The sequence below is a fragment of the Haematobia irritans genome, chromosome 1 (genome assembly GCF_050003625.1).
Source record: "Haematobia irritans isolate KBUSLIRL chromosome 1, ASM5000362v1, whole genome shotgun sequence".
In the NCBI taxonomy this organism is placed as follows: domain Eukaryota; kingdom Metazoa; phylum Arthropoda; class Insecta; order Diptera; family Muscidae; genus Haematobia; species Haematobia irritans.
Window position 1 is genome coordinate 253,548,509 of NC_134397.1, and position 25,744 is coordinate 253,574,252.

Sequence of the window (25,744 nt, forward strand, 5' to 3'; positions counted from 1 at the left end):
TCACTTAGACTATTCAGTCCATTTTGATACCACATTGGTGAACTTCTCTCTTATCACTGAGTGCTGCCCGATTCCATGTTAAGCTCAATGACAAGGGACCTCCTTTTTATAGCCGAGTCCGAACGGCGTTCCACATTGCAGTGAAACCACTTAGAGAAGCTTTGAAATCCTCAGAAATGTCACCAGCATTACTGAGGTGGGATAATCCACCGCTGAAAAACTTTTTGGTGTTCGGTCGAAGCAGGAATCGAACCCACGACCTTGTGTATGCAAGGTGGGCATGCTAACCATTGCACCACGGTGGCTCCCTACGCTACAGCCTTCAATAATGGTGCTATCGTCATGAAATTTGGCACAGATTCGTATTTTGTTTGCAGGCAGGTCAAGTTCGAAGTTGGCCTATATCGGTACAAGTTTTGATATAGTCCCCATATAAACCGACCTCCCGATTTGGGGTCTTGGGCTTATAGAAACTGTAGTTTTTATCCAATTTGCCTGAAATTGGAAATCTAGAGGTATATTAGGACCATCAAAAAGTGTACCGAAAATAGTGCCTATCGGCCCATGCTTTGGTATAGCCCCCATATGGGCCGATTTCCCGATTTTGCTTCTTGGGCGTCTAGAAAGTGTATTCTATTCTATCCGATTTGCCTGAAATCTAGAGGTATGCTAGGACCATTAAGAGGTGTGCCGAAAATGGGGTGTATGGGTCCATGTTTTGATATAGCCCCCATATAGACCAATCTCTCGATTTTACTTCTTGGACTTCTAGAATCCGTAGCTTTAATCCAATTTACCTGAAATTTGAAATCTAGAGGTACTCTAGGACCCTAAAAACGTGTGCCGAAAATGGTGAGTACTGGTCAATGTTTTGATATAGCCACCATATAGACCGATCTTCCGATTTTATTTCTTGGTCTTCTAGAATCCGTAATTTTTACCCAATTTGCCTCAAATCGGAAATCTAGGGGTATTCTAGGAAAATAAAGAGATGCGCCGAAAATGGTGATTATCGGACCATGTTTTGATATATCCCCCATATAAACCGATCTCCCGATTTTACTTCTTGGGCTTCTAGAAACCGTAGTTTTTATCCAATTTGCCTGAAATTGGAAATGTAGAGGTATTCTAATAAAATAAAGAGATGTACCGAAAATGGTGATTATCGGATCATGTTTCGATATAGCCCCCATATAAACCGATCTCCAGATTTACTTCTTGGGCTTCTAGAATCCGTAGTTTTTATCCAATTTGCCTAAAATTGGAAATCTAGAGGTATTCTAGGACCCTAAAGGGTTGTACCGAATATATTGAGTATCGGTATAGTTTTTGATATAGTCCCCTTATGAACCGGCCCTCCGATTTGAGGTCTAGATTCTAGATCTATAATTAAACGTGCTGAATACTATGTGCATATTTCAATGTTTTGGTATAGCCCCCATTACACCGAACTCTCGATTTAACTCCTAGGGTTTCTAGAAATTGTAGTTTTTATCCGATTTACCACAAATTGAAAATATACTGGCATTTTAGACCCATAACAAAGTGTATATGATTTAGTTTTATCGGTCCATTTGGTAAGGCCTCCATATAGACCGATTTCTCTTATTGAGGATATAGAAGGCGCACTGATCATGAAAATTGCTTGAAACTGAATGAAAAATGTCCAGATTTTACTTCTCGTAGTCATTTAAATAATTGGGATGAAAATCCACAGATTATAGATTTCAAATCAAAGCGTTATATCATCATTTTCTTGCACACTTACAAGAGATGTTTATGATTTCTTTAAAACTCAAACAAAAAATGGTTCTTATAAATTCAGAATCTGATCTAGTCTTCATAGGTAAAATCTTTACATTTATCTGTTGGAAGCGTACTGGTTGAAGTGATCCGTCATCAAACCCCCCTGAAATTTCCAAAGGAAACTATTATATTTGATTTATGGTGGTGGGTATTTAAGATTCGGCCCGGCCGAACTTACTACTGTATATACTTCTTAATGGGTAATTTTAACTTCTTTCGTTTCAAATGGGTTATAAACAGAGTAAGAATTAATAAAATGGTACAAATTATTAAAATTCTGTCGAAAAATGCTAAATTCAATCTAGAAAAATTGCGAATTTTTGAAAATATTTGAGGTCAAACTTTTCAGACAAGCATTAGAATGCATTAAAAAAACATAAAAAATTATACAAATTATTTATTTGGCAAAATATCACCAAATTTTTTAGTTCACATCCAAACACTTAATTCGAATCACACCTTAAGAAGTGATGCAAATGCAGTGCAACGGATATTGAAATTATGGATATCTGTCCTATGATAAGGCCATATTAAATTCATCGCTTCTGTTCCAATTTTGCACCACTCCCGGATCCAAAAAGAACATTTTCATTACTTTTTTGGCGACACTTTTTTCCGGGCAATTATCGCTATAAAGATGTTTTATGGCAAGTCATTTTCATACCCTTCACCACTACTGCGGTACAGAGTTTGTGCATTTGTATGTAACGCCAAGAAGGAAAAGTCTGAGACCCATCGTTTAGTATACCGATCGTCTTACACTTAAATTCTGAGTCGATTTAGCGATGTCCGTCTGTCTGTCTGTCTGTCTGTCTGTCTGTCTGTCTGTCTGTCTGTCCGTCTGTCTGTTCATGTATTTTTGTACGCAAAGTACAGGTCGCAGTTTAAGTCCGATCGTCCTCAAATTTGGCATAGTGTCGTTTTTTGGGACAAAGACAATCGCTATTGATTTTGGAAAAAATCGGTTCAGATTTAGATATAATTGTATAATTATATATAGCTGTCATATATATTTATCCCCGATCTGGTCATAATTGGCGTGTTTATCAACCGATGTTCTTCAAATTCAGTACATCCAAATATTTTATGAGTCTCGAAAAACTTGAAAAATATCAGCTAAATCGGTTTAATTAGATATAGCTACCATATATATCTTTCGTCCGATTTAGACTCATATGACCACAGAGGCCAAAGTTTACTACCGATTATCGTGAAATTTTGCATAGAGAGTAGAACTGACATTCTACCAATGTTTGGAAAATTTGATTGAAATCGGTTCAGATTTAGATATAGCTCCCATATATATGTTTTTCTGATTTCGACAAAAATGGTCAAAATACCAACATTTTCCTTATAAAATCGCCACTGCTTAGTCGAAAAGTTGTAAAAATTGCTCTAATTTTCCTAAACGTCTAATACATATATATATCGAGTGATAAATCATAAATAAACTTTTGCGAAGTTTCCTTAAAATTGTTTCAGATTTAAATGTTTCCCATATTTATACCCTTCACCACTACTGTGGTACAGGGTATAATAAGTTTGTGCATTTGTATGTAACGCCAAGAAGGAAAAGTCTGAGACCCATCGTTTAGTATACCGATCGTCTTAGAATTAAATTCTGAGTCGATTTAGCGATGTCCGTCTGTCTGCCTGTCTGTCTGTCTGTCTGTCCGTCTGTCTGTTGATGTATTTTTGTGTGCAAAGTACAGCTTGCAGTTTTAGTCCGATTGTCCTAAAATTTGGTACAGGGTCCTGTTTCGACTCAAAGACGATCCCTATTGATTTTGGAAAAAATCGGTTCAGATTTAGATATAGCTGCCATATATATTTTTCACCGATCTGTTCATAATTGGCGTGTATATCAACCGATCTTCCTCAAATTCCGTACATCCGAATATTTTATGAGTCTCGAAAAACTTGCAAAATATCAGCCAAATCGGTTCAGATTTAGATATAGCTCCCATATATAGCTTTCGCCCGATTTACACTCATTTGCCCACAGAGGCCAATTTTTTGCTCCGATTTAGTTGAAATTTTGCACAGGGAGTAGAATTAGCATTGTAGCTATGCGTGTCAAATTTGGTTGAAATCGGTTCAGATTTAGATATAGCTCCCATATATAGCTTTCGCCCGATTTACACTCAAATGACCACAGAGGCCAATTTTTTGCTCCGATTTAGTTGAAATTTTGCACAGGGAGTAGAATTAGCATTGTAGCTATGCGCGCCAAATTTGGTTGAAATCGGTTCAGATTTAGATATATCTCCCATATATAGCTTTCGCCCGATTTACACTCATATGACCGTAGAGGCCAATTTTTAACTCCGATTTAGTTGAAATTTTACACAGGGAGTAGAATTAGCATTGTAGCTATGCGTGCCAAATTTGGTTGAAATCGGTTCTGATTTAGATATAGCTCCCATATATAGCTTTCGCCCGATTTACACTCATATGACCGTAGAGGCCAATTTTTAACTCCGATTTAGTTGAAATTTTACACAGGGAGTAGAATTAGCATAGTAGCTATGCGTGCCAAATTTGGTTGAAATCGGTTCAGATTTAGATATAGCTCCCATATATATGTTTTTCTGATTTCGACAAAAATGGCCAAATGCCAACATTTTCCTTGTAAAATCGCCACTGCTTAGTCGAAAAGTTGTAAAAATGACTCTAATTTTCCTAAACATCTAATGCATATATATCGAGCGATAAATCATAAATAAACTTTTGCGAAGTTTTCTTAAAATTGCTCCAGATTTAAATGTTTCCCATATTTTGTTACTAACATTGTGTTCCACACTAGTGCATTAGCCGACTTAAATTTTGAGTCTATAGATTTTGTAGAAGTCTATCAAATTCTTCCAGATCGAGTGATATTTAAATGTATGTATTTGGGACAAACCTTTATATATAGCCCCCAACACATTTGACGGATGTAATATGGTATCGAAAATTTAGATCTACAAAGTGGTGCAGGGTATAATATAGTCGGCCCCGCCCGACTTTAGACTTTCCTTACTGGTTTTTACTAACATTGTGTTCCATTAGCCGACTTAAATTTTGAGTCTATAGATTTTGTGGAAGTCTATCAAATTCTGTCCAGACCGAGTGATATTTAAATGTAGGTATTTGGGACAAACCTTTATATATAGCACCCAACACATTTGATGTGATATGGTATCGAAAATTTATATCTACAAAGTGGTGCAGGGTATAATATAGTCGGCCCCGCCTTTACTTTAGACTTTCCTTACTTGTTTTTTGTTCTAAAATTTCGCTTTAAAGCAATATTTTATTTTATGTCAGTAATTTTACTTACTTACCTATACCATTTCAAAACTCCATTGCATAAAAAACCCATTCAATATTATACTTTGGGGAGTGGTATGTGTATATAAACTCCCCTTGTTTTCTTATTTAATTTCGTGTATACTAAATCCTTAGTATACACACGCAAAGAAAAAAAACGTTTGGAAAACGTGTACCGAAAACGTTTTTCTTTTGTTAGAGTTTTTTGAATTGCTTCGAAAATTTTAAACTTTTATCACCAAAAAAATTCGTTTGTTACAAAGTTTTTATTTTTTCAATAAAAAAAGTTATTTTTGAAACAACAACAGAGTCCATTTCGTTTATATCAAACACTCTTCTTTTCTGACTTTTGGTCTTTAATAAAACACATTTTACAGTTCAAAATTTAATATAGTACAATGTAATGTTGAACATTTTTTCGGAATCTTCCGAACATATGTAGAATGTAAAAAAAAAACAAAAACTTTGGTCGAAGCAGGGATCGAACCCACGACCCTTGGCATGAGAGTCAGACGTAGCAACCACTGCTCCACGGTGCCAAACTAAATGTTTGTTTCTGTTAAATAAACTTTGTTTATTCGGTTCGTGGGCGCCGCAAGCTATGCTATATAAATATAACTTATATGGATATTTATCTCTTGATGACCATAACAGGTACATAGCTCAGTGGTTAGTGTGTTGGCTTACAAAGTGCATGGTCCGCGGTTCGATTCTCCGTCCAGGCGAAAGGTAAAAAAATTTTAAAAATTTATAAAATCGTATAATTTCTTCTACATTGTTTGTATTACAGAAAAAGGTGCTAAGAACTTAAAATCTTCGTGGAAGTGAGAAAGATGTGAGGGAAAATGCAATTAGCCAGAAAAAATTTTTTTTTTTGAGTTAGTCTTTATGAAATTGTTTTTACATCCTGGAAAAGAATAAACGTTTATCACAAAAAGTATATACTTTTCTTCCAAATACACTTCCTTACAGCGAAAAGCAAATGAGAAACGAACTTTGTTTGTCTAAAATTTCGTTTGGGAGGAAAGAATTATTTTTTTGCGTGCATGGACATTCAGTCATGACGTCTCTTATTTTATACTTTGGGTATTGTTAGAATGCTCGTTATAAATAATTAATTCCCTGGGAGAACTAAAGTCTTTTATGACCTGTATAAATTTGCAGAAATAAAATATTCCCTTTTACCACTACCTCCATTTGGTAGTAATAACCACACTAGAATCAATTTCACAAACTCTTTTCATTTTTTTTTTTTGTTTTTGCATGTTGCTCTTCTCGTTAGTGCAACTTCATTTCAAAAAGTCCTTCGAAATGAATTCATGGCAATTCTTGTGTAACCACAGGAAAAATATGGTATCTATGAGATAGACATTGGAATAGGATGGGTATAATACAGAGTACCCAAGTACATTCAGTCAATGCCCCTGAGTTCTCTATGGTTCATTCGTTGTCTATGCTGTTGCATGCATCAAGCATCATTGGCGGCGGCAACAGCAGCGCCACGTAGTACCTTCATTACAATTCAACAAATGTTGAATCGTCGTTATCGTATTGTATTCTTTCATTTGTTGTTTCGAACTCTTTCCTTGTTTCTGCCCGCGGGGGGAGTAGGGGCCCATCATGGTTCTCTGGTATTTGTGCAGAATTTTATCGCTTTTTTATTCTTTCTTTTTTTCGGAATCTATGACTTTTCCTATAGAAATCCAAAGCATTGGTGCTGCAGGTGTTAATGCTACTGCTGCCACACATAATACCATGCCATTGATGTCTGTGAGCATATGTTTGTATGGATAGGTGTGTTCGTGTGTGTTTTATGGTATGCATTTGTATTTATATAGGTATTTTTCTGTTGCATTCATTATTTATTGAAAAATAAAATGAATGACTAAGTACACTCGACTCCAACGACTCTCCATCTGTCTGTCTGTCTGCAACCTAACGGCTGTCTGATTGTCTACCTGGCCTCAGGAGAATATGAGAGATGGTGATATATTTTGGTAGGTGTGCAAAATTTATTTAATATATGTTTGTAAGTATATACCAGTGAATGTTGTATATGTCTACTAATATACGTGTAAATGAATGGGTGGTATATAGTAAGTACTTATGAGGATACCGAAAGAGGTAATTTGAGAATCCATCATTTCAAAGAGGCCTTATTGGAATGATATAACATTAAGCATTTTCGTAATTTGCGATTTTTTATTTATACATGGAAACAAATATTATGCAACCCAAATTTGAAATTAATATTGTGTAAATTTAACAATTTTTATACCCACCACCATAGAATGGTGACGGGGGTATAATAAGTTTGTCATTTCGTTTGTAATACATTGAAATATCGATTTCCGACTATATAAAGTATATATATTCTTGATCAAGGAGAAATTCTAAGACGATATAACCATGTCCGTCTGTCTGTCTGTTGCACGCAGAGAAGAAACATGATTGTTACAATCATAACAGGTTGGCTGATAAGTCCCCGGTCTGACACATAGATTGCGTTGCTAGTATTAAATGCATATTATTTTTATATAGTACCAACCTTCAAATGATTCGTGTCAAAATTTGACGTCTGTAAGTCAATTAGTTTGTGAGATAGAGCGTCTTTTGTGAAGCAACTTTTGTTATTGTGAAAAAATGGAAAAAAAGGAATTTCGTATTTTTATAAAATACTGTTTTCTGAAGGGAAAAATACGGTGGAAGCAAAAACTTGGCTTGATAATGAGTTTCCGGACTCTGCCCCAGGGAAATCAACAATAATTGATTGGTATGCAAAATTCAAGCGTGGTGAAATGAGCACGGAGGACGGTGAATGAAGTGGACGCCCTAAAGAGGTGGTTACCGACGAAAACATCAAAAAAATCCACAAAATGATTTTGAATGGCCGTAAAATGAATGTTGATCGATATAGCAGAGGCCTTAAAGATATCAAAGGAATGTGTTGGTCATGTCATTCATCAATATTTGGATATGCGGAAGCTCTGTGCAAAATGGGTGCCGCGCGAGCTCACATTTGACCAAAAACAACAACGTGTAGATGATTCTGAGTGGTGTTTGCAGCTGTTAACTCGTAATAGACCCGAGTATTTCTGTCGATATGTGACAATGGATGAAACATGGTTCCATCACTACACTCCTGAGTCCAATCGGCAGTCGGCTGAGTGGATAGCGACCGGTGAACCGTCTCCGAAGCGTGGAAAGACTCAAAAGTCCGCTGGCAAATTAATGGCCTCTGTTTTTTGGGATGCGCATGGAATACTTTTTTTCGATTATCTTGAGAAGGGAAAAACCATCAACAGTGACTATTATATGGCGGCGTTATTGGAATGTTTGAAGGTCGAAATCGCGGCAAAACGGTCCCATATGAAGAAGAAACAAGTATATACGGCCGTAAGTTCGGCCAGGCCGAAGCTTATGTACCCTCCACCATGGATTGCGTAGAAACTTCTACTGAAGCCGATGGCAAGGTATCTTAAAACTTCCTAACACCGTAATATATACCACATAGTCCATACGTGGTATATATTAAATATTAATTATATATAATTAAGTTTAAAGTTTCTATAGAAATAACATTTTGACAAAATAAAATTTTGACAACATTTTCTATAGAAGTAAAATTTTGACAACATTTTCTATAGAAGTAAAATTTTGACAAAATTTTCTATAGGAATAAAATTTGGAAAAAAATTTCTATAGGAATAAAATTTGGAAAACAATTTCTATAGAAATAAAATTTTGTCAAAATTTTCTATAGAAATAAAATTTTGACAAAATTTTCTATACAAATAAAATTTTGACAAAATTTTCTATAGAAATAACATTTTGACAATGTTTTCTATAAAAATAAAATTTTGGTAGATTATTTTTGGCTCGAGTGGCAACCATGATTATGAACCGATATGGACCAATTTTTGTGTGATTGGGGATCGGCTATATATAACTACATACCGATATGGACCAATTTTGGCATGGTTCTTAGCGGCCTTATACTAACACCACGTTGCAAATTTCAACCGAATCGGATGAATTTTGCTCATCCAAGAGGCTCCGGAGATCAAATTTGGGGAACGGTTTATATGGGGGCTATATATCATTATGGACCGATATGGACCAATTCTTGCGTGTTTGTTAGAGACCACATTCTAACCGGAGGACAAATCTGGGGATCGACTTATATGGGGGCTATATATAATTATGGACCGATATGGACCAATTCTTGCATGGTTATTGGAGACCATATAATAACACCACGTACCAAATTTCAACCGGATCGGATGAAATTTGCTTCTCTAAGAGGCTCCGGAGGTCAAATCTGGGGATCGGCTTATATGGGGGCTATATATAATTATGGACCGATGTGGACCAATTTTTGCATGGTTGTTAGAGAGCATATACTAACACCATGTACCAAATTTCAGCCGGATCGGATGAAATTTGCTTCTCTTAGAGCAATCGCAAGCCAAATTTGGGGGTCCGTTTATATGGGGGCTATACGTAAAAGTGGACCGATATGGACCAATTTTTGCATGGTTGTTAGAGACCATATACTAACACCATGTACCAAATTTCAGCCGGATCGGATGAAATTTGCTTCTTTTAGAGCAATCACAAGCCAAATTTGGGGGTCCGTTTATATGAGGGCTATACGTAAAAGTGGACCGATATGGCCCATTTGCAATACCATCCGACCTACATCAATAACAACTACTTGTGCCAAGTTTCAAGTCGATAGCTTGTTTCGTTCGGAAGTTAGCGTGATTTCAACAGACGGACGGACATGCTCAGATCGACTCAGAATTTCACCACGACCCAGAATATATATACTTTATTGGGTCTTAGAGCAATATTTCGATGTGTTACAAACGGTTAATATACCCCCATCCTATGGTGGAGGGTATAAAAAGTGTTGTTCCACCAAGACAACTCACCGTACCACAAGTCATTGGTACCGTTGGCAAAAATTCATGAGTTGAGCTTCGAATTGCTTCCCCACCCACCGTATTCTCCACATCTGGCCCCCAGCGACAATGAAGAGGTGATCGTCGAAACTGAGGCCTATTTTGAGGCAAAACCGAAGGAGTATTACCAAAATGGCATCAAAAAATTTGAAGGTTGTTATAATCGTTTATCGCTCTTGAAGGGAACTATGTTGAATAATAAAAACGAATTTTGACAAAAAATGTGTTTTTCTTTGTTAGACCGGGGACTTATCAGCCAACCTGTTATGTATATGGCCTTAAAATAAAATTAAAGAAAAAATAATTTCGATTGTTCGAAATATTTCAAATAAATTGATATCGGCATTAAAATGGATCGATCCAGCCCATCTGCTAGTCTAACATTCTAGAAAACATAAAAAGATAGGCGTAATTCAAAATTCGTTTTTATTATTCAACATAGTTCCCTTCAAGAGCGATAGAACGATTGTAACGACCTTCCAATTTTTTGATACAATTTTGGTAGTACTCCTTCGGTTTTGCTTCAAAATAGGCCTCAGTTTCGGCGATCACCTCTTCATTGTCGCTGGGGGCCAGATCTGGAGAATACGGTGGGTGGGGAAGCAATTCGAAGCTCAACTCATGAATTTTTGCCAACGGTACCAATGACTTGTGGTACGGTGCGTTGTCTTGGTGGAACAACACTTTTTATACCCTCCACCATAGGATGGGGGTATATTAACCGTTTGTAACACATAGAAATATTGCTCTAAGACCCCATAAAGTATATATATTCTGGGTCGTGGTGAAATTCTGAGTCGATCTGAACATGTCCGTCCGTCTTTTGAAATCACGCTAACTTCCGAACGAAACAAGCTATCGACTTGAAACTTGGCACAAGTAGTTATTATTGATGTAGGTCGGATGGTATTGCAAATGGGCCATATCGGTCCACTTTTACGTATAGCCCCCATATAAACGGACCCCCAAATTTGGCTTGTGATTGCTCTAAAAGAAGCAAATTTCATCCGATCCGGCTGAAATTTGGTACATGGTGTTAGTATATGGTCTCTAACAACCATGCAAAAATTGGTCCATATCGGTCCACTTTTACGTATAGCCCCCATATAAACGGACCCCCAAATTTGGCTTGCGATTGCTCTAAGAGAAGCAAATTTCATCCGATCCGGCTGAAATTTGGTACATGGTGTTAGTATATGGTCTCTAACAACCATGCAAAAATTGGTTCACATCGGTCCATAATTATATATAGCCCCCATATAAGCCGATCCCCAGATTTGACCTCCGGAGCAGCGTTGCCAATTTAGCTTTTTTCCCGCTAGATTTGGCTTTTTTTTGAAGACGTTTAGCGGGGAAAAAATGCATTTAGCTTTTAGCTTTTTTTCTGGCTTTTTTCATGACCCTTTTAGCTATTTTTGGCTTTTTTATTTTCGAGATGTTCCTATTGCAATATGGATAAAACTTCGGTTTTATCTAAGCCTTGCTGCCAGAATAAGGTTTTCCACACATTTCCAACCTCATTTGAAACATTAATAATTATTCCGGCTCATTTTCTCATTTGAAACATTAATAATTATTTGCTGCAAAATGTCCGCATACATTTTGCAGCAAATACACCTTGTTGTAAAGTTTCTTCCTCGTATTCATAAAAGTTATCGTAAACTTTAAATCTACTATTACCATACAAATTCCTTATATAAAATGTCAGTAAATTATTAGGAATATTAGCATTTGACTCGTTTATTCTTTTTATGTTATTATAATATTTCAAAGTTATTATGATATTACTAAATTAAAATAGTAGATGTGAATTACTTTGTATACTGAAAAAATATTGTCGTGCGACCAAAGATTTCATGTCCTTAAAATACGAACGCGAATTTTGGTTATAATAGCATTTGTGAATTTCTCTTATATAAACTGTTTTCCTTGTCCAAAAGCCGATAAAGTCGTTTTGTCCTTATACGAGTAGTTAAGTGATTCAACTTAAAAATCGGTATCTTTTCATGAAAGAAGACTAGGGTCAAATCTAAAAATTTCTTAAAATTAATGATATAGTCTTTAAATTTGTGGAGTTTTTGTATCTTGACCACAAACCAAAATAGCGTTCAAAAATAGAAGAGGTTTTTCAACATTTTATTCTTATTAAAGTCGAGTCTGAATTTGGAAATTTAAGTTTTCGTTAGCACGTTTTTAAAGCACTGTGATAGCTCATGAAAAAAAAAACGAATGAATTCAAATTTGACTCGGAATCAATACCAAAATCATTAGTGTACAAAATCTTTGGTACCGAACATAGAAATAATAAGGGAAATAAAGTTTTGAATGTGGTATTATTTTTTTTTAACATCAAAAAAATGCAATAAAAAAATTCGTAGTGATAGGATCAAAACAAATCTGCTATTTATTAATACATTTACGAAAATTGGACAACAATAGGTTTGTATGGGAAGTTTTCGAAAAAAGTTATTCAGCATAAACTTGCAAGACTGTTAGAATGGGTTTTATTCTCTTGGGTAAAATTAGGAGAATTGTACACGTTCACGAATTTATGATTAATTCGGTTAAAATATATAATATATTGATATTTTCTAATGCAGTTCTATGTGACGTTGTGAAATATATCACACATTGGACTTGTTGATGATTAACCAGCTGATAATTGCAAGTTTACTGGGAAAAATGTTTTTACTAGGAAATATAAACGAAGGACGAAAAATTTGTGATAGTAATCAAAATGTATCGAGTACGCAAATAGAGCTAATATGACATAGATTTTCTTACAGTCTCACAGAAATGGAATTAAAATTAATACAATTAAAATAATATGCATTTTAAGTGAAAAAAAGCCTTAAAGTTTGTTAAATTTCAATCAAAAATGTAACTTTTGATACAAAAAAATTAGCTTTTTTCTAGCTATTTTTTTTTAATTTTTTAGCTTTTTTTGGCTAGTTTTTTTGGACAAATCTAGCGGTTTTTGGTGAAACAATTCTGGCAACGCTGCTCCGGAGCCTCTTAGTGTGTTATTATATGGTCTCAAACAACCATGCAAGAATTGGTCCATATCGGTCCATAATTATATATAGCCCCCATATAAGTCGATCCCCAGATTTGTCCTCCGGAGCCTCTTGGAGGAGCAAACTTCATCCGATCCGGTTGAAATTTGGAACATGGTGTTAGAATGTGGTCTCTAACAAACACGCAAGAATTGGTCCATACACGCAGAGAAGAAACATGATTGCCACAATCATATTCGAAGAGCAAAATAATATGATAGCAGCTATTTTTGCGGCGACCATGTAACATTTTAACCTGCAACCATGTTGGCTCAGTGAACATGGTTCTAAGAAAAATACAATTGTCCTCATCTAAAATGTTATTATATTGATAAAAAGAATTTTGTTTCCATTAAAAGACAATGGTCACGATCTAAAATGTTATGTTATTCGTCAAAAATGTTTTTCTTCTAGTTAAAAGAACATGGTCACAACCTAAAATGTTTTGATTTTTATGAAAAAACTTTTTTCGTCGTCGAAAAAAGGACGCCACTTGAGAAAAGAAAACACAAAATCAACTTTATTTATTTGTTTTTATTTATTTATAAACTAATTCATTGTTTATTTGTATTTATAATGTCGTGCAAGCAAACTTCACATATTTTTACACACTCTAGTTTGGTTCAATTTCAACAATAAGTAATCATTCCATATTTACTTCGTGATCATCAAATGTACAAACGCAGACATCATGTAACTGCAAATAAAAATAAATTATACCATATATCAAAATGCAGAACAAAAACCAGGTATATTTTTTTCAATTACACTTTCCTTGTTTGTATTCATATAAAACCACGTGCCATTTCTGAATAAGTAAATTAACACAAAACACAATAATTCCGTATTCTCCGTCCATTCCAAGAAACAATCAACACACGACTGACGCGCAAAATGAAAATCGTGTGTACCTGCTCAATGTTTTTATAAAATTCTTGTCGCTGCAAAAAAATTAAAAAATTAAATGGTCACGAAAACAATGTACATTGTCTTTATGGCCATGTAATGGTTGTAGACATTTTCCTGACCATATAATGGTCTCAAATTCTATCATTTAAATAATAGAACATGTTTGCGGCATTTGAGAACCATTTAAATGCTTATTGCCAACATATATTTTTCTCCGCTCGAAAATTATTTTTACAAAAACAAAATACATGGTTTTCGCGACAATTACATACTCTAAATAAGCATTAAATGGATGCGGCAACCATGTCCAAACATGTTTTTTCTGTGCGTGTATCGGTCCATAATGATATATAGCCCCCATATAAACCGTTCCCCAAATTTGATCTCCGGAGCCTCTTGGATGAGCAAAATTCATCCGATCCGGTTGAAATTTGCAACGTGGTGTTAGTATAAGGCCGCTAAGAACCATGCCAAAATTGGTCCATATCGGTATGTAGTTATATATAGCCGATCCCCAATCACACAAAAATTGGTCCATATCGGTTCATAATCATGGTTGCCACTCGAGCCAAAAATAATCTACTAAAATTTTATTTTTATAGAAAACATTGTCAAAATGTTATTTCTATAGAAAATTTTGTCAAAATTTTATTTGTATAGAAAATTTATTTCTATAGAAATTGTTTTCCAAATTTTATTCCTATAGAAATTTTTTTCCAAATTTTATTCCTATAGAAAATTTCGTCAAAATTTTACTTCTATAGAAAATGTTGTCAAAATTTTATTTTGTCAAAATGTTATTTCTATAGAAACTTTAAACTTAATTATATATAATTAATATTTAATATATACCACGTATGGACTATGTGGTATATATTACGGTGTTAGGAAGTTTTAAGATACCTTGCCATCGGCTTCAGTAGAAGTTTCTACGCAATCCTGGCCGAACTTACGGCCGTATATACTTGTTTCTTCTTCATATGTGACCGTTCTGCCGCGATTTCGATCATTCAAACATTCGAATAACGCCGCCATATAATAGTCACTGTTGATGGTTTCATTGAAATATCGATTTCCGACTATATATATATATATATATATATATATATATATATATATATATATATATATATATATATATATATATATATATATATATATATATATATATATATATATATATATATATATATATATATATATATATATATATATATATATATATATATATATATATATATATATAGGTCCCCATATAAACCGACCTCCCGATATATATATATATATATATATATATATATATATATATATATATATATATATATATATATATATATATATATATATATATATATATATATATATAATCATAAGGAGGTGTGCAAAAATGGTGAGTATCGTTCCATGTTTTGATATAGCCCTCATATAGACCGATCTCCCAATTTTACTTCTTGGACTTCTAGAATCCGTAGTTTTTAACCAATTTGCCTGAAATGTGAAATCTAGAAGTATTTTAGGACCATAAAGAGGTGTGCCGAAAACGATGAGTATCGATCCATGTTTCAGTATAGCCCCCATAAATCCGATTTCCCGATTTAACTCCTTGGGTTTCTGGAAACCGTAGTTTTTATCTGATTTGCCGGAATTTTTAAATATACTGGTATTTTAGACTTACAAAAACGAGTATCGGATTTAGTTTTTATCGGTCCATTTGCTAAGGCCTCCATATAGAACGATTTCACCTGCATATAGACAGGGTAAAGAAGCCGCACTGATCATGAAAATTGCTTAAAACTGAATATAAAATTTCCAGATTTTACTTCTCGTAATCGTGGGGGTGAAATCCTACAGATTTTAGATTTCAAATCAAGGCATTATTTCATCATTTTCTTGCACATTTACAAGAGATGTTAATGATTCCTCTAAAACACAAACAAAAATGTTTCTTATTAATCCAGAATCTGATATGGTCTTCATAGGTAAAATCTTTAAATTTATCATCGGGAAGTGTACTAGGTGAACTGCTCTACTTGGGAAGAAGCGCTGTTCTTATAAATTCTTTATTAAGGTATCGGCAGTTATAATTTCAAATTGTCTGCCAAAAAATTTAATAGAATTAAAAGATTTATATAAAAGAAAATTTTTTTACTACAAAGTAGGTTCTAAATCCTATTTTTTACGTTTCGTAAAGTCGGCAGAGAACTGAACTGGGTGACGCCGACGCAAACTGTATGATGTTTGAGAGAAGCGCCGACAAAAACTGCATGATATTAGAGAAATTTCCTCATGACTGACACCTACTGTCGCAGTTTCGCTTGACAGTTTCGTTCTCTTGTTTTCTTAATACTCTATGATAGTTGTTCTGAATAGCATTGTATCGCACCAGACGATGGTTTCCGAAATCCGGGACCATTATCTTTCTTTCTTTATTACGGAAATGTTATTTTTTATTTTGTCAATCAATCTGATTACATTCTTAACGACTTATGTACACCCATGTAGCGCTAAGGACATTTTAATCATTTTTAATTCCAATTTTTTCTTTCAAACTATGAAATTTTATTCGACAACAACAAAAAAAATCATATTTTTAATAAATTTTCTTCAATTTGTACACAGAAAAAAATATCACCAAAATATTTCCAATTAAAAAGTTAATTGAAGTTGAAATTTTTTTCAATTAATAAATTAATTGGTACAATTAACTTTTTAATCAAGATAGAAACATTAAGTTAATTAAGTCAATGATTGAACATTTTAAAATTTTTAATTAAAAAGTTAATTGATACAATTAACTTTTAATCAAATTCGGAAGACTAAGTCAGTTTATGATGATGATGAACATTTTTTTTAAATTTTTAGTTAAAATTTTTTTTCAAACAATCAATTGTTAATCCAAATAAAAATTCTAAGCCAATTCAGAATGTAATTGAAAATAGTTACCTTTTTATTTAATAAATTAATTGAGTTTTGCAATCAACATCAATTAAATTTTTAATTGAATCAATTAAAAAATTAATTGAAATTTGGCAATGAAATCAATTAATTTTTTAATCAAGAATTTTTTCTATGCCCAATTAAAACTGTGATTGATACTATCATTTTCGTGATTGAAGACATTTCAATTAAACAATTAATTGGATCAATTAATTTCATGATTGAATCAGAAAAAAAAATTTTGTGTGTATGTAAAAAATCTAATATAAACCTACATTTTCTTTCATGGTTGGTTCATTTTTTTTTGTGTATTATTAATTCACGCAAATCATTTTAAAAAATTATTTAATTATATAATTATATTATTTCTTCATTCACATCGAAAATGTAGTAATGTTATGAAACTAACTAATCTCAACATGAGGAAGCATTTAACTACACTAATAGAAAAAGTTTCGTCATATTAACGAAATGTGTCATTAAAAGTCAGCCAATGAAACAAATTCTTTAATACAACGAATTTTTTCGTTAATATAACGAATTTTCTGTCAATCAACGTAACGTTTCATACTATTAACGAATATTTTCATTCTATTAATCATTAGTTATATCAATGAAAATTTTTCGTTGGCTGACTTTTAATGAAATTTTCTTTGTGTGTATGCGGTTTTCAAAAAAAAATTACCACAAATGGAAAAATTTCGCAGTTTTGGTTTTTGTATGGAGTTTCGACGCAAAAACCAAACATAGTACCCACCTAAACTACAAAATTTTCTTTAGCCAGTGAAAAACTAAATAATTATTTCTACACTCAAAAAAAGTGAACTCTCTATTTCACTAAAGTCATTTTAACTTTATTTTAGTTCATGGAATTATTATGTTTCGAGAACGTTTCCTTTACTTCAATAATTTTTTGCGTACGTTATGAACTAAAAAACGGGAAAAAATTATACACAAATTAAGCAAAAAGATTTACTAAATTCTCACTTCTCACAAAATAGTTCATTATTTCCTTAAATTTGTAAATTTTACCAAATATGAGTCCATCATGAATTTCGTATGTCACTAAAGATATTCTTGCATTTTGTAATTCTAAAGTTTTCCTTCAAACTACAAAATTTTCTTTAACAAGTGAAAAAATTAATTATGTCTAATACATTTTCATGAATTTGTCGAAAAATATTTACTTATTTTTGTGAATCGGCATGATGCTAGCGATTGTAATATTGTTTAGTTAAAATTTTTTAAAAATATTCAAAAATGTCTAAAATTAACGAAAAGTTTTCTTCCTGGTGGGTTCACTGTTTTTTTCGTGTACATTTTCCTTCCTGGGGAATTCATTTTTTGGAGTTAATTATGCGCTATAATTTTTCAATTTCGTACTTTCCTATCAAATGTCTACTTAAGGAAGGCCTTGTATTATCCCTTCATTTAACCCACTTAACCACCGCACGTTTGTGATGATGTATGATGAGAACCATACAGGTGCAAATTCTATTACAGCGGCAGACAAATAAGTCTGCACCCGTCCGTCTGTACATACGTTTCATTCACTTGGCAAATGGAGATTATGAGAGGCAAATGATACATCATAAAATGCACTTATTATCACCCAACCATTGTGTTAGGCAGTTGTGAAGGGTCTTCTCGGTGTTTCTGTTGCCTTGGTTGTCCTTCATTACGCCATATCCATCACATACTAGAATAGTACTGCGACTATTCTATTACACTTGTAGTGTAAATCATAAGTGTATGAGATTGGTACAATGTGGCGTATGACGTATAAGCAATATTTATTACTTCAATGACCTTCCCTCTGTCTGTGCATGGGTGTGTGTGTGTGAAGCTAATGCAAGCTAAAAGAAATCTGATGCCACTGCATGAGTGTGTATGGTATGTGTGCGTCAGTATATGATCAATTTCTTCTCGAAGAACAAATGTGTTTTTGATTGAAATATTGTTTGAGATAAATTAAAGTTGTCAATAGCCAATGTTTGAAGGCAATTCAAACGATTAAGTATTACGTTTGCCTCTCTCGCTCTCCCTCTCTCTCTGTTTCTTTGCCCACTTTCATTGGATATATTTATGAGTACACACACACACACACCCATAGAGGGAATAAATATCGCAAGTGGCAAAAATGTTGTGGGGACATATATTTCATATAACGGTAAAGGGGAACATATCACAACTAACACTTCAAGGAGGCAAATGAGGTATACCAACAATTGTAAGGTTGTAGCCCCAATAACACTGTAAGTATTGTTCGTGCTAAATTATTGTTGTGGCTGACTCGTTGCACAGTGATTTAGATTTGATGAGTTTTTAAGAAATTTAAGCTAATTTTGTTTCACTTCTAAGAATGTCCAATTTAAGTGAAATATTCTGCTTTTTACACTCAAAAAAAAGTGAACCAACTAAAAAGAAAAAAATATCACCAAAATATTTCCTAAAAGTTGATTGAAGTTGAAAACATTATGGATTTAAAAATTAATTGAAAAAATTAACTTTTTAATCGAATTAAAACATAAAATCAGTACAAAAAATTTTTTTTAAGTTTTTAATTAAAATTTTAACAACAACTGGCTAACTCATTGCACAGTGATTTAGATATGATGAGTTTTTAAGAAATTTAAGCTAATTTTATTTCACTTCCAAGAATGCCCAATTTAAGTGAAATATTCTGCTCTTTACATTCAAAAAAGTGAACCCACCAACATCACCAAAATATTTCCTAAAAGTTGATTGAAGCTGAAAACTTTATGAATTTAAAAATTAATTGATGAAATTAACGTTTTAATCGAATTAAATCAGTTAAAAAATAATTTTTACATTTTTAATTAAAATTTTAATAATAATATCTCAATTAACATTTTATTAAAAAAAATAAATTTTTAATTAAAATTTTAATAATAATATCTCAATTAACATTTTATTAAAAAAATAAATTTTTAATTAAAATTTTAATAATAATATCTCAATAAACATTTTATTTTAAAAAAATATTTCTATTATTGAAAATTTTCATTGGAAAAAATTATATTCTATGTGTGATACATACTACACTTAAAAAACAGAGAACCCAACAGGAAGCACAAGTTTGAATAATTTTTGAAAAATTCAGGTTCATTTAAGATTTTTTTTACTAAGCTGTACAAACGTAGATGTGACAAAATTAAGTAAATATTTTTCGACAAATTCAAGAAAATTTATTGGGCGTAATTGAATACACTTGCTAAAAAAATTGTGTAGTTACAAACGCAACACGATGCATAAAAACGTCTATTAAAATGTTTGTGATATGAACCTAATATGACACCACAGCAGCGTTGCCAGAATTGTTTCACCAAAAACCGCTAGATTTGCCCAAAAAAATAGCTAAAAAAAAGCTAAAAAATGCTAAAAAATAGCTAGAAAAAAAGCTAAATTTTTTTGTATAAAACGTCACATTTTTGATTGAAATTTAACAAACTTAAAGGCTTTATTTCACTTACAATGCATATTATTTTCTTTTTAATTCCACTTCTGTGAGACTGTAACAATATCTAAGGCATATTAGCTCTGTTTGCGTATTCGATACATTTTGATTACTATCACAAATTTTTTACTGGAAGTCCTTCGTTTTGTGGGAGCTACCTTCCCAACACCTCTATTTTATTTACTTGTTATTTGGTAAAAAAATGATTTGTCATTTTTTTAAATAAAATTTTAGTTTGGATTTGAAATTGTGAAAAATTCGAAATACATTACTTTTATTTAAATTGTAGAAAATACCTATAGTTTACATTTCCCAGTAAAAACATTTTCCTTTTCTTCATGAGCTATCAAAGTGCTTTAAAAACGTGCTAACGCCAACTTAAATTTCCAAATTCAGACTCGACTTCAAGTAGAAATTATTGTATATATACGTTTTTAAAATAAAGTGTTGAAAAACATCTTCTATTTTTGAACGCTATTTTGGTTTGTGGTTAAGATGCAAAAACTCCTCACATTTAAAGACTATTTCATTAATTCTTCCTTCTTTCATGAAAACATACCCATTTTTAAGTTGAATCACTTAATTATAAGGACAAAACGACTTTATCGTCTTTTGGACAAGGAAAACAGTTTATATAAAAGAAATTCACAAATGCTATTATAACCAAAATTAACGTTCAATATCGTAATAACTTTAGAATATTATAATAACATAAAAAGGATAAACGAGTCAAATGATAATATTCCCAATAATTTACTGACAGTTTATCTAACAAATTTGTATGGTAATAGTAGATTTAAAGTTTACGATAACTTTTATGTATATAATGAAAAAACTTTACAACAAGGTGTATTTGCTACAAAAATGCCCGCATTATCGGCTGGACTCATTATTAATGTTTCAACTGAGCTTTGAAATAAGTGGAAACCCTTATACTTGCAGCAAGGCTTAGATAAAAACGCCGATTTATCCATATTTCAATAGAAACATGTCGAAAATAAAAAAGCCAAAAATAGCTAAAAGGGTCATGAAAAAAAGCCAGAAAAAAAGCTAAAAGCTAAATGCATTTTTTCCCGCTTCAAAAAAAGCCAAATCTAGCGGGAAAAAAGCTAAATTGGCAACGCTGCACCACAGCATGGCATTCTAACTACTGAGATGTTCTTTATTATTATGAATGAAAAAATAAAGGACGCAAATCTCGCCACCGGCATTTTTTATTAAATATTTGTCTAAAAAATTAGTTTTATGTTATACATCGTTTTTTATTTTGTTTTCATACCCTCCACCATACGATGGGGGGTATATTAACTTTGTCATTCCGTTTGTAACACAATGAAATATTGCTCTAAGACCCCATAAAGTATATATATATATATATATATATATATATATATATATATATATATATATATATATATATATATATATATATATATATATATATATATATATATATATATATATATATATATATATATATATATATATATATATATATATATATATATATATATATATATATATATATATATATATATATATATATATATATATATATATATATATATATATATATATATATATATATATATATATATATATATATATATATATATATATATATATATATATATATATATATATATATATAACAACCATGCAAAAATTCGTTCACATCGGTATATAGCCCCCATATAAACCGATCCCAGATCTGGCTTGCGGAGCCTCTAATAGAAGCAAATTTCATCCGATCCGGTTGAAATTTTGAACATGGTGTTAGTATATGATCTCTAACAACCGCGCCAGAATTTGTCCATATCGGTCCATAATTATATATAGCCCCCCATATAAACCGTTCTCCATATAAATCGTTGTCTGGAGCCTCTTGGAGGAGCAAAATACATCCGATCCGGTTCAAATGTGCAACGTGGTGTTAGTATATGGTCTCTAACAACCATGCAAAAATTGATTCACACTGGTATATAGCCCCCATATAAACCGATCCCAAGATTTGGCTTGCGAAGCCTCTAATAGAAGCAAATGTCATCCGATCCGGTTGAAATTTGGAACCTGGTGTTAGTATATGGTCTCTAACATCCGATCCGGTTCAAAATTGGAACGTGGTGTTAGTATATGGTCGGTAACAACCATACCGAAATTGGTCCATATCGGTCTATAGTTATATATATCCGATCCCCGATCACACAAAAATTGGCCCATATCGGTTCCACTCGAGCCAAAAATAATCTACCAAAATTTATTTCTATATAAAATTTTGTCAAATTTTATTTCTATAGAAAATATTGTCAAAAATTTTATTTTTATAGAAAATTTTGTTAAAATTTCATTTTCTTTAGAAAATGTTGTCAAAAACTTTAGGAGGTTTTAAAATACCTTGACATCGGCAAGCGTTACCGCAACCCAAATAATTCGATTGTGGATGGCAGTGTTTAGAAGAAGTTTCTACGCAATCCATGGTGGAGGGTACATAAGCTTCGGCCTGGCCAAACTTACAGCCGTATATACTTGTTTTTTTTTTCATATAATTTTCATATATTTTGTATAATTTTTTTTCAATTAAAAATCAACAAAAAAATTAAAAATGATCGTAATTTGCAAAACCTTCTCAAAAGAACTTCCTTGGAAGTCAAACGGCACAGGTTCAAATACCAGCGGGGATGATTTTTGTTATTATTTTTGCACTTTTTTATTGATTTTTTATTCTCTTTTTTGGTCAAGGGAAAACGAAAATGTTCTTTTTGGCACCGGAACTGGTACAAAATTGACGCAGACGCGATGACTTTAACATGGGCTTGTCATAGGCACAGTGGTTCCAAATCGCTTTTCTTTTTTTGAAATATGTTATATCTGCAACTTTTGAGCGGATAGAGATATCAGCAAAGTTTAAAGCTGAGGTGTTTTCCTCTAAGTTTGCAAATTTGTGGGTCCTAGTGGGTCCACGGGCCGACCTGAAAGTTGGTCACCTCGGGGGTATGCAATTTTGCAAACTTAGAGGAAAATGTTGATAGCTTTATCCGTTCAAAAGTTGCAGAATAATTTCCAAAAAAGGCGATTTGGAACCACAGTGAGCCGTTGCACTGAATTTGTATCACTTCTTAAGGTGTGATCTTTATTGATGTGTTATTTTAGTAAATAAATAATTTTTAACATTCTTTATGATTTTTAATGCACTCTACGCTTGTCTGGAACGTTTGAACTCAAAAATTTGAAAAAGTCGTAATTTTTCTAGAAGAATTTTGCATTATTTTTCAAAAAAAAAAAATAAATAATTTATACCATGGTATTAATTCTTACTCTGTTTTTAACCTATTTGAAACAAAAAATTTAAAATTACCCATTAAAATATGAAAAAAAGGGAATTATGAAAAAATTTAATTAAAAAAACTTTCTGTGTAGTTAAATTAAAGAAGAGAGTGTAAACTCATACGCAGTGGCGAGTTAGTGACTTTTTCTTCTGTTAAAAAATTTAATTTCCTTGTGCACAAAAAAAATGTTTTTCTGATTCAATCACGAAATTAATTGATCCAATTAATTTTCTATTTGAAATGTTTTCAATCACGAACGTAATGATAGTATCGATCACAGTTTTATCTGGGCATAAAAATAAAAACTTGTTTAAAAAATTAATTGATTTCATTAGCAAATTTCAATTAAATTTTTAATTGTACCAAAACTCAATTAATTTTTTTAATTAAAAAAGGTAACTGTTTTTAATTACTTTCTGAATTGGCTTAGTGTTTTAGTTTGATTAACAATTGATGGTTTGAAAGAAATTTTTAACTTAAAATTAAAAACATAAAGGGTGATACGGTCAAAATTTGGTCAAGGGAAAACGCGTGTAAATCGGTGAAATCGTTTATTTAAAAAATCAAATTAAATTTCTTTTTCAAGTTCAATTAGTATAAAATTCAGGAAAAATATTCAGTTAGGCTTTCGCTTTTCCAAATCCGAATTGCCATCAGATTTTGTACAGCCACCTTGTCCACCTTCTTCGCCGCAGAAAGCCAGTTTGCCTTGAACTGCTGCTCGTCCTTGGCAGTTTTTTTGGTCTTCTTTAGGTTCCGCTTGACAATAGCCCAGTATTTCTCAATTGGGCGGAGCTCTGGCGTTTTGGGAGGGTTCTTCTCCTTGGGAACCACCTGCACGTTGTTGGCGGCGTACCACTCCATGGCCTTTTTACCGTAATGGCAAGATGCCAAATCCGGCCAAAACAGTACGGAACAACCGTGTTTCTTCAGAAAAAGCAGCAGACGTTTATTCAAACACTCTTTCACGTAAATTTCTTGGTTGACAGTCCCGGAAGCTATGAAAATGCTGCTTTTCAAGCCACAGGTACAGATGGCTTGCCAAACCAGATATTTCTTTGCGAACTTTGACAGTTTTATGTGCTTGAAAATATCTGCTACCTTTCCCCTTCCTTTTGCCGTATAAAACTCCTGTCCCGGAAGCTGCTTGTAGTCGGCTTTGACGTAGGTTTCGTCGTCCATTACCACGCAGTCAAACTTCGTCAGCATCGTCGTGTACAGCATCCGGGATCGCGATTTGGCCGTCGTATTTTGTTTATCATCGCGATTTGGAGTCACTACCTTCTTGTAAGTCGATAGTCCGGCTCGTTTTTTGGCTCGATGCACGGTTGTAGACGATACACCCAGCTTATTTGCGGCATCTCGGAGAGAGAGGTAAGGGTTTCGCTTGAAACTAACGGCAACTCTCTTTGTCGTCTCAGCGGCTTCCGGTTTTCGATTTCCCGCGATCTAGACTTCCTGGCTGTCGACAAACGTTCCCCAAACACTTTAATTACATTTGTAACGGTTGATTTGGCAACTTTTAGCGATTTTGCCAGCTTTGCGTGCGAGTAGCTCGGATTTTCGCGATGCTCGAACAAAATTTTGATACGCTGCTCTTCCTGCTTGTACGGCATTTTGACAACTGAAAAGTGAATTCCAAAATCAAAATAGGAGCAACATTCTACACACACACACCTTCAAAATGAGGGGTGTTGAAAGAAATACGTCAAGTTTATATTGACCAAATTTTGACCGTATCACCCTTTACCCATCACTTTTTTAACTGACTTCGTCTACCGATTAAACCGTTAATTGTATTAATTAAAAAGTTAATTATTAATTATAATTGACTTAAGTAACTTAATGTTTCTATCTTAATTAAAATGTTAATTGTATCAATTAATTTATTAATTGATACAATATTCAACTTCCGTCAACTTTTTAATTAGACATATTTTGGTGATATTTTTT

The 25,744-nt window shown here is 32.8% G+C and overlaps 1 protein-coding gene across 1 annotated transcript in view; it reads right to left on the reverse strand.

The window, feature by feature from the left end:
* Tusp (WD40 superfamily protein Tusp) overlaps positions 1 to 25,744 on the reverse strand; it is a 121,433-nt gene that overhangs the window by 93,160 nt on the left and 2,529 nt on the right. The window lies entirely within an intron of this gene.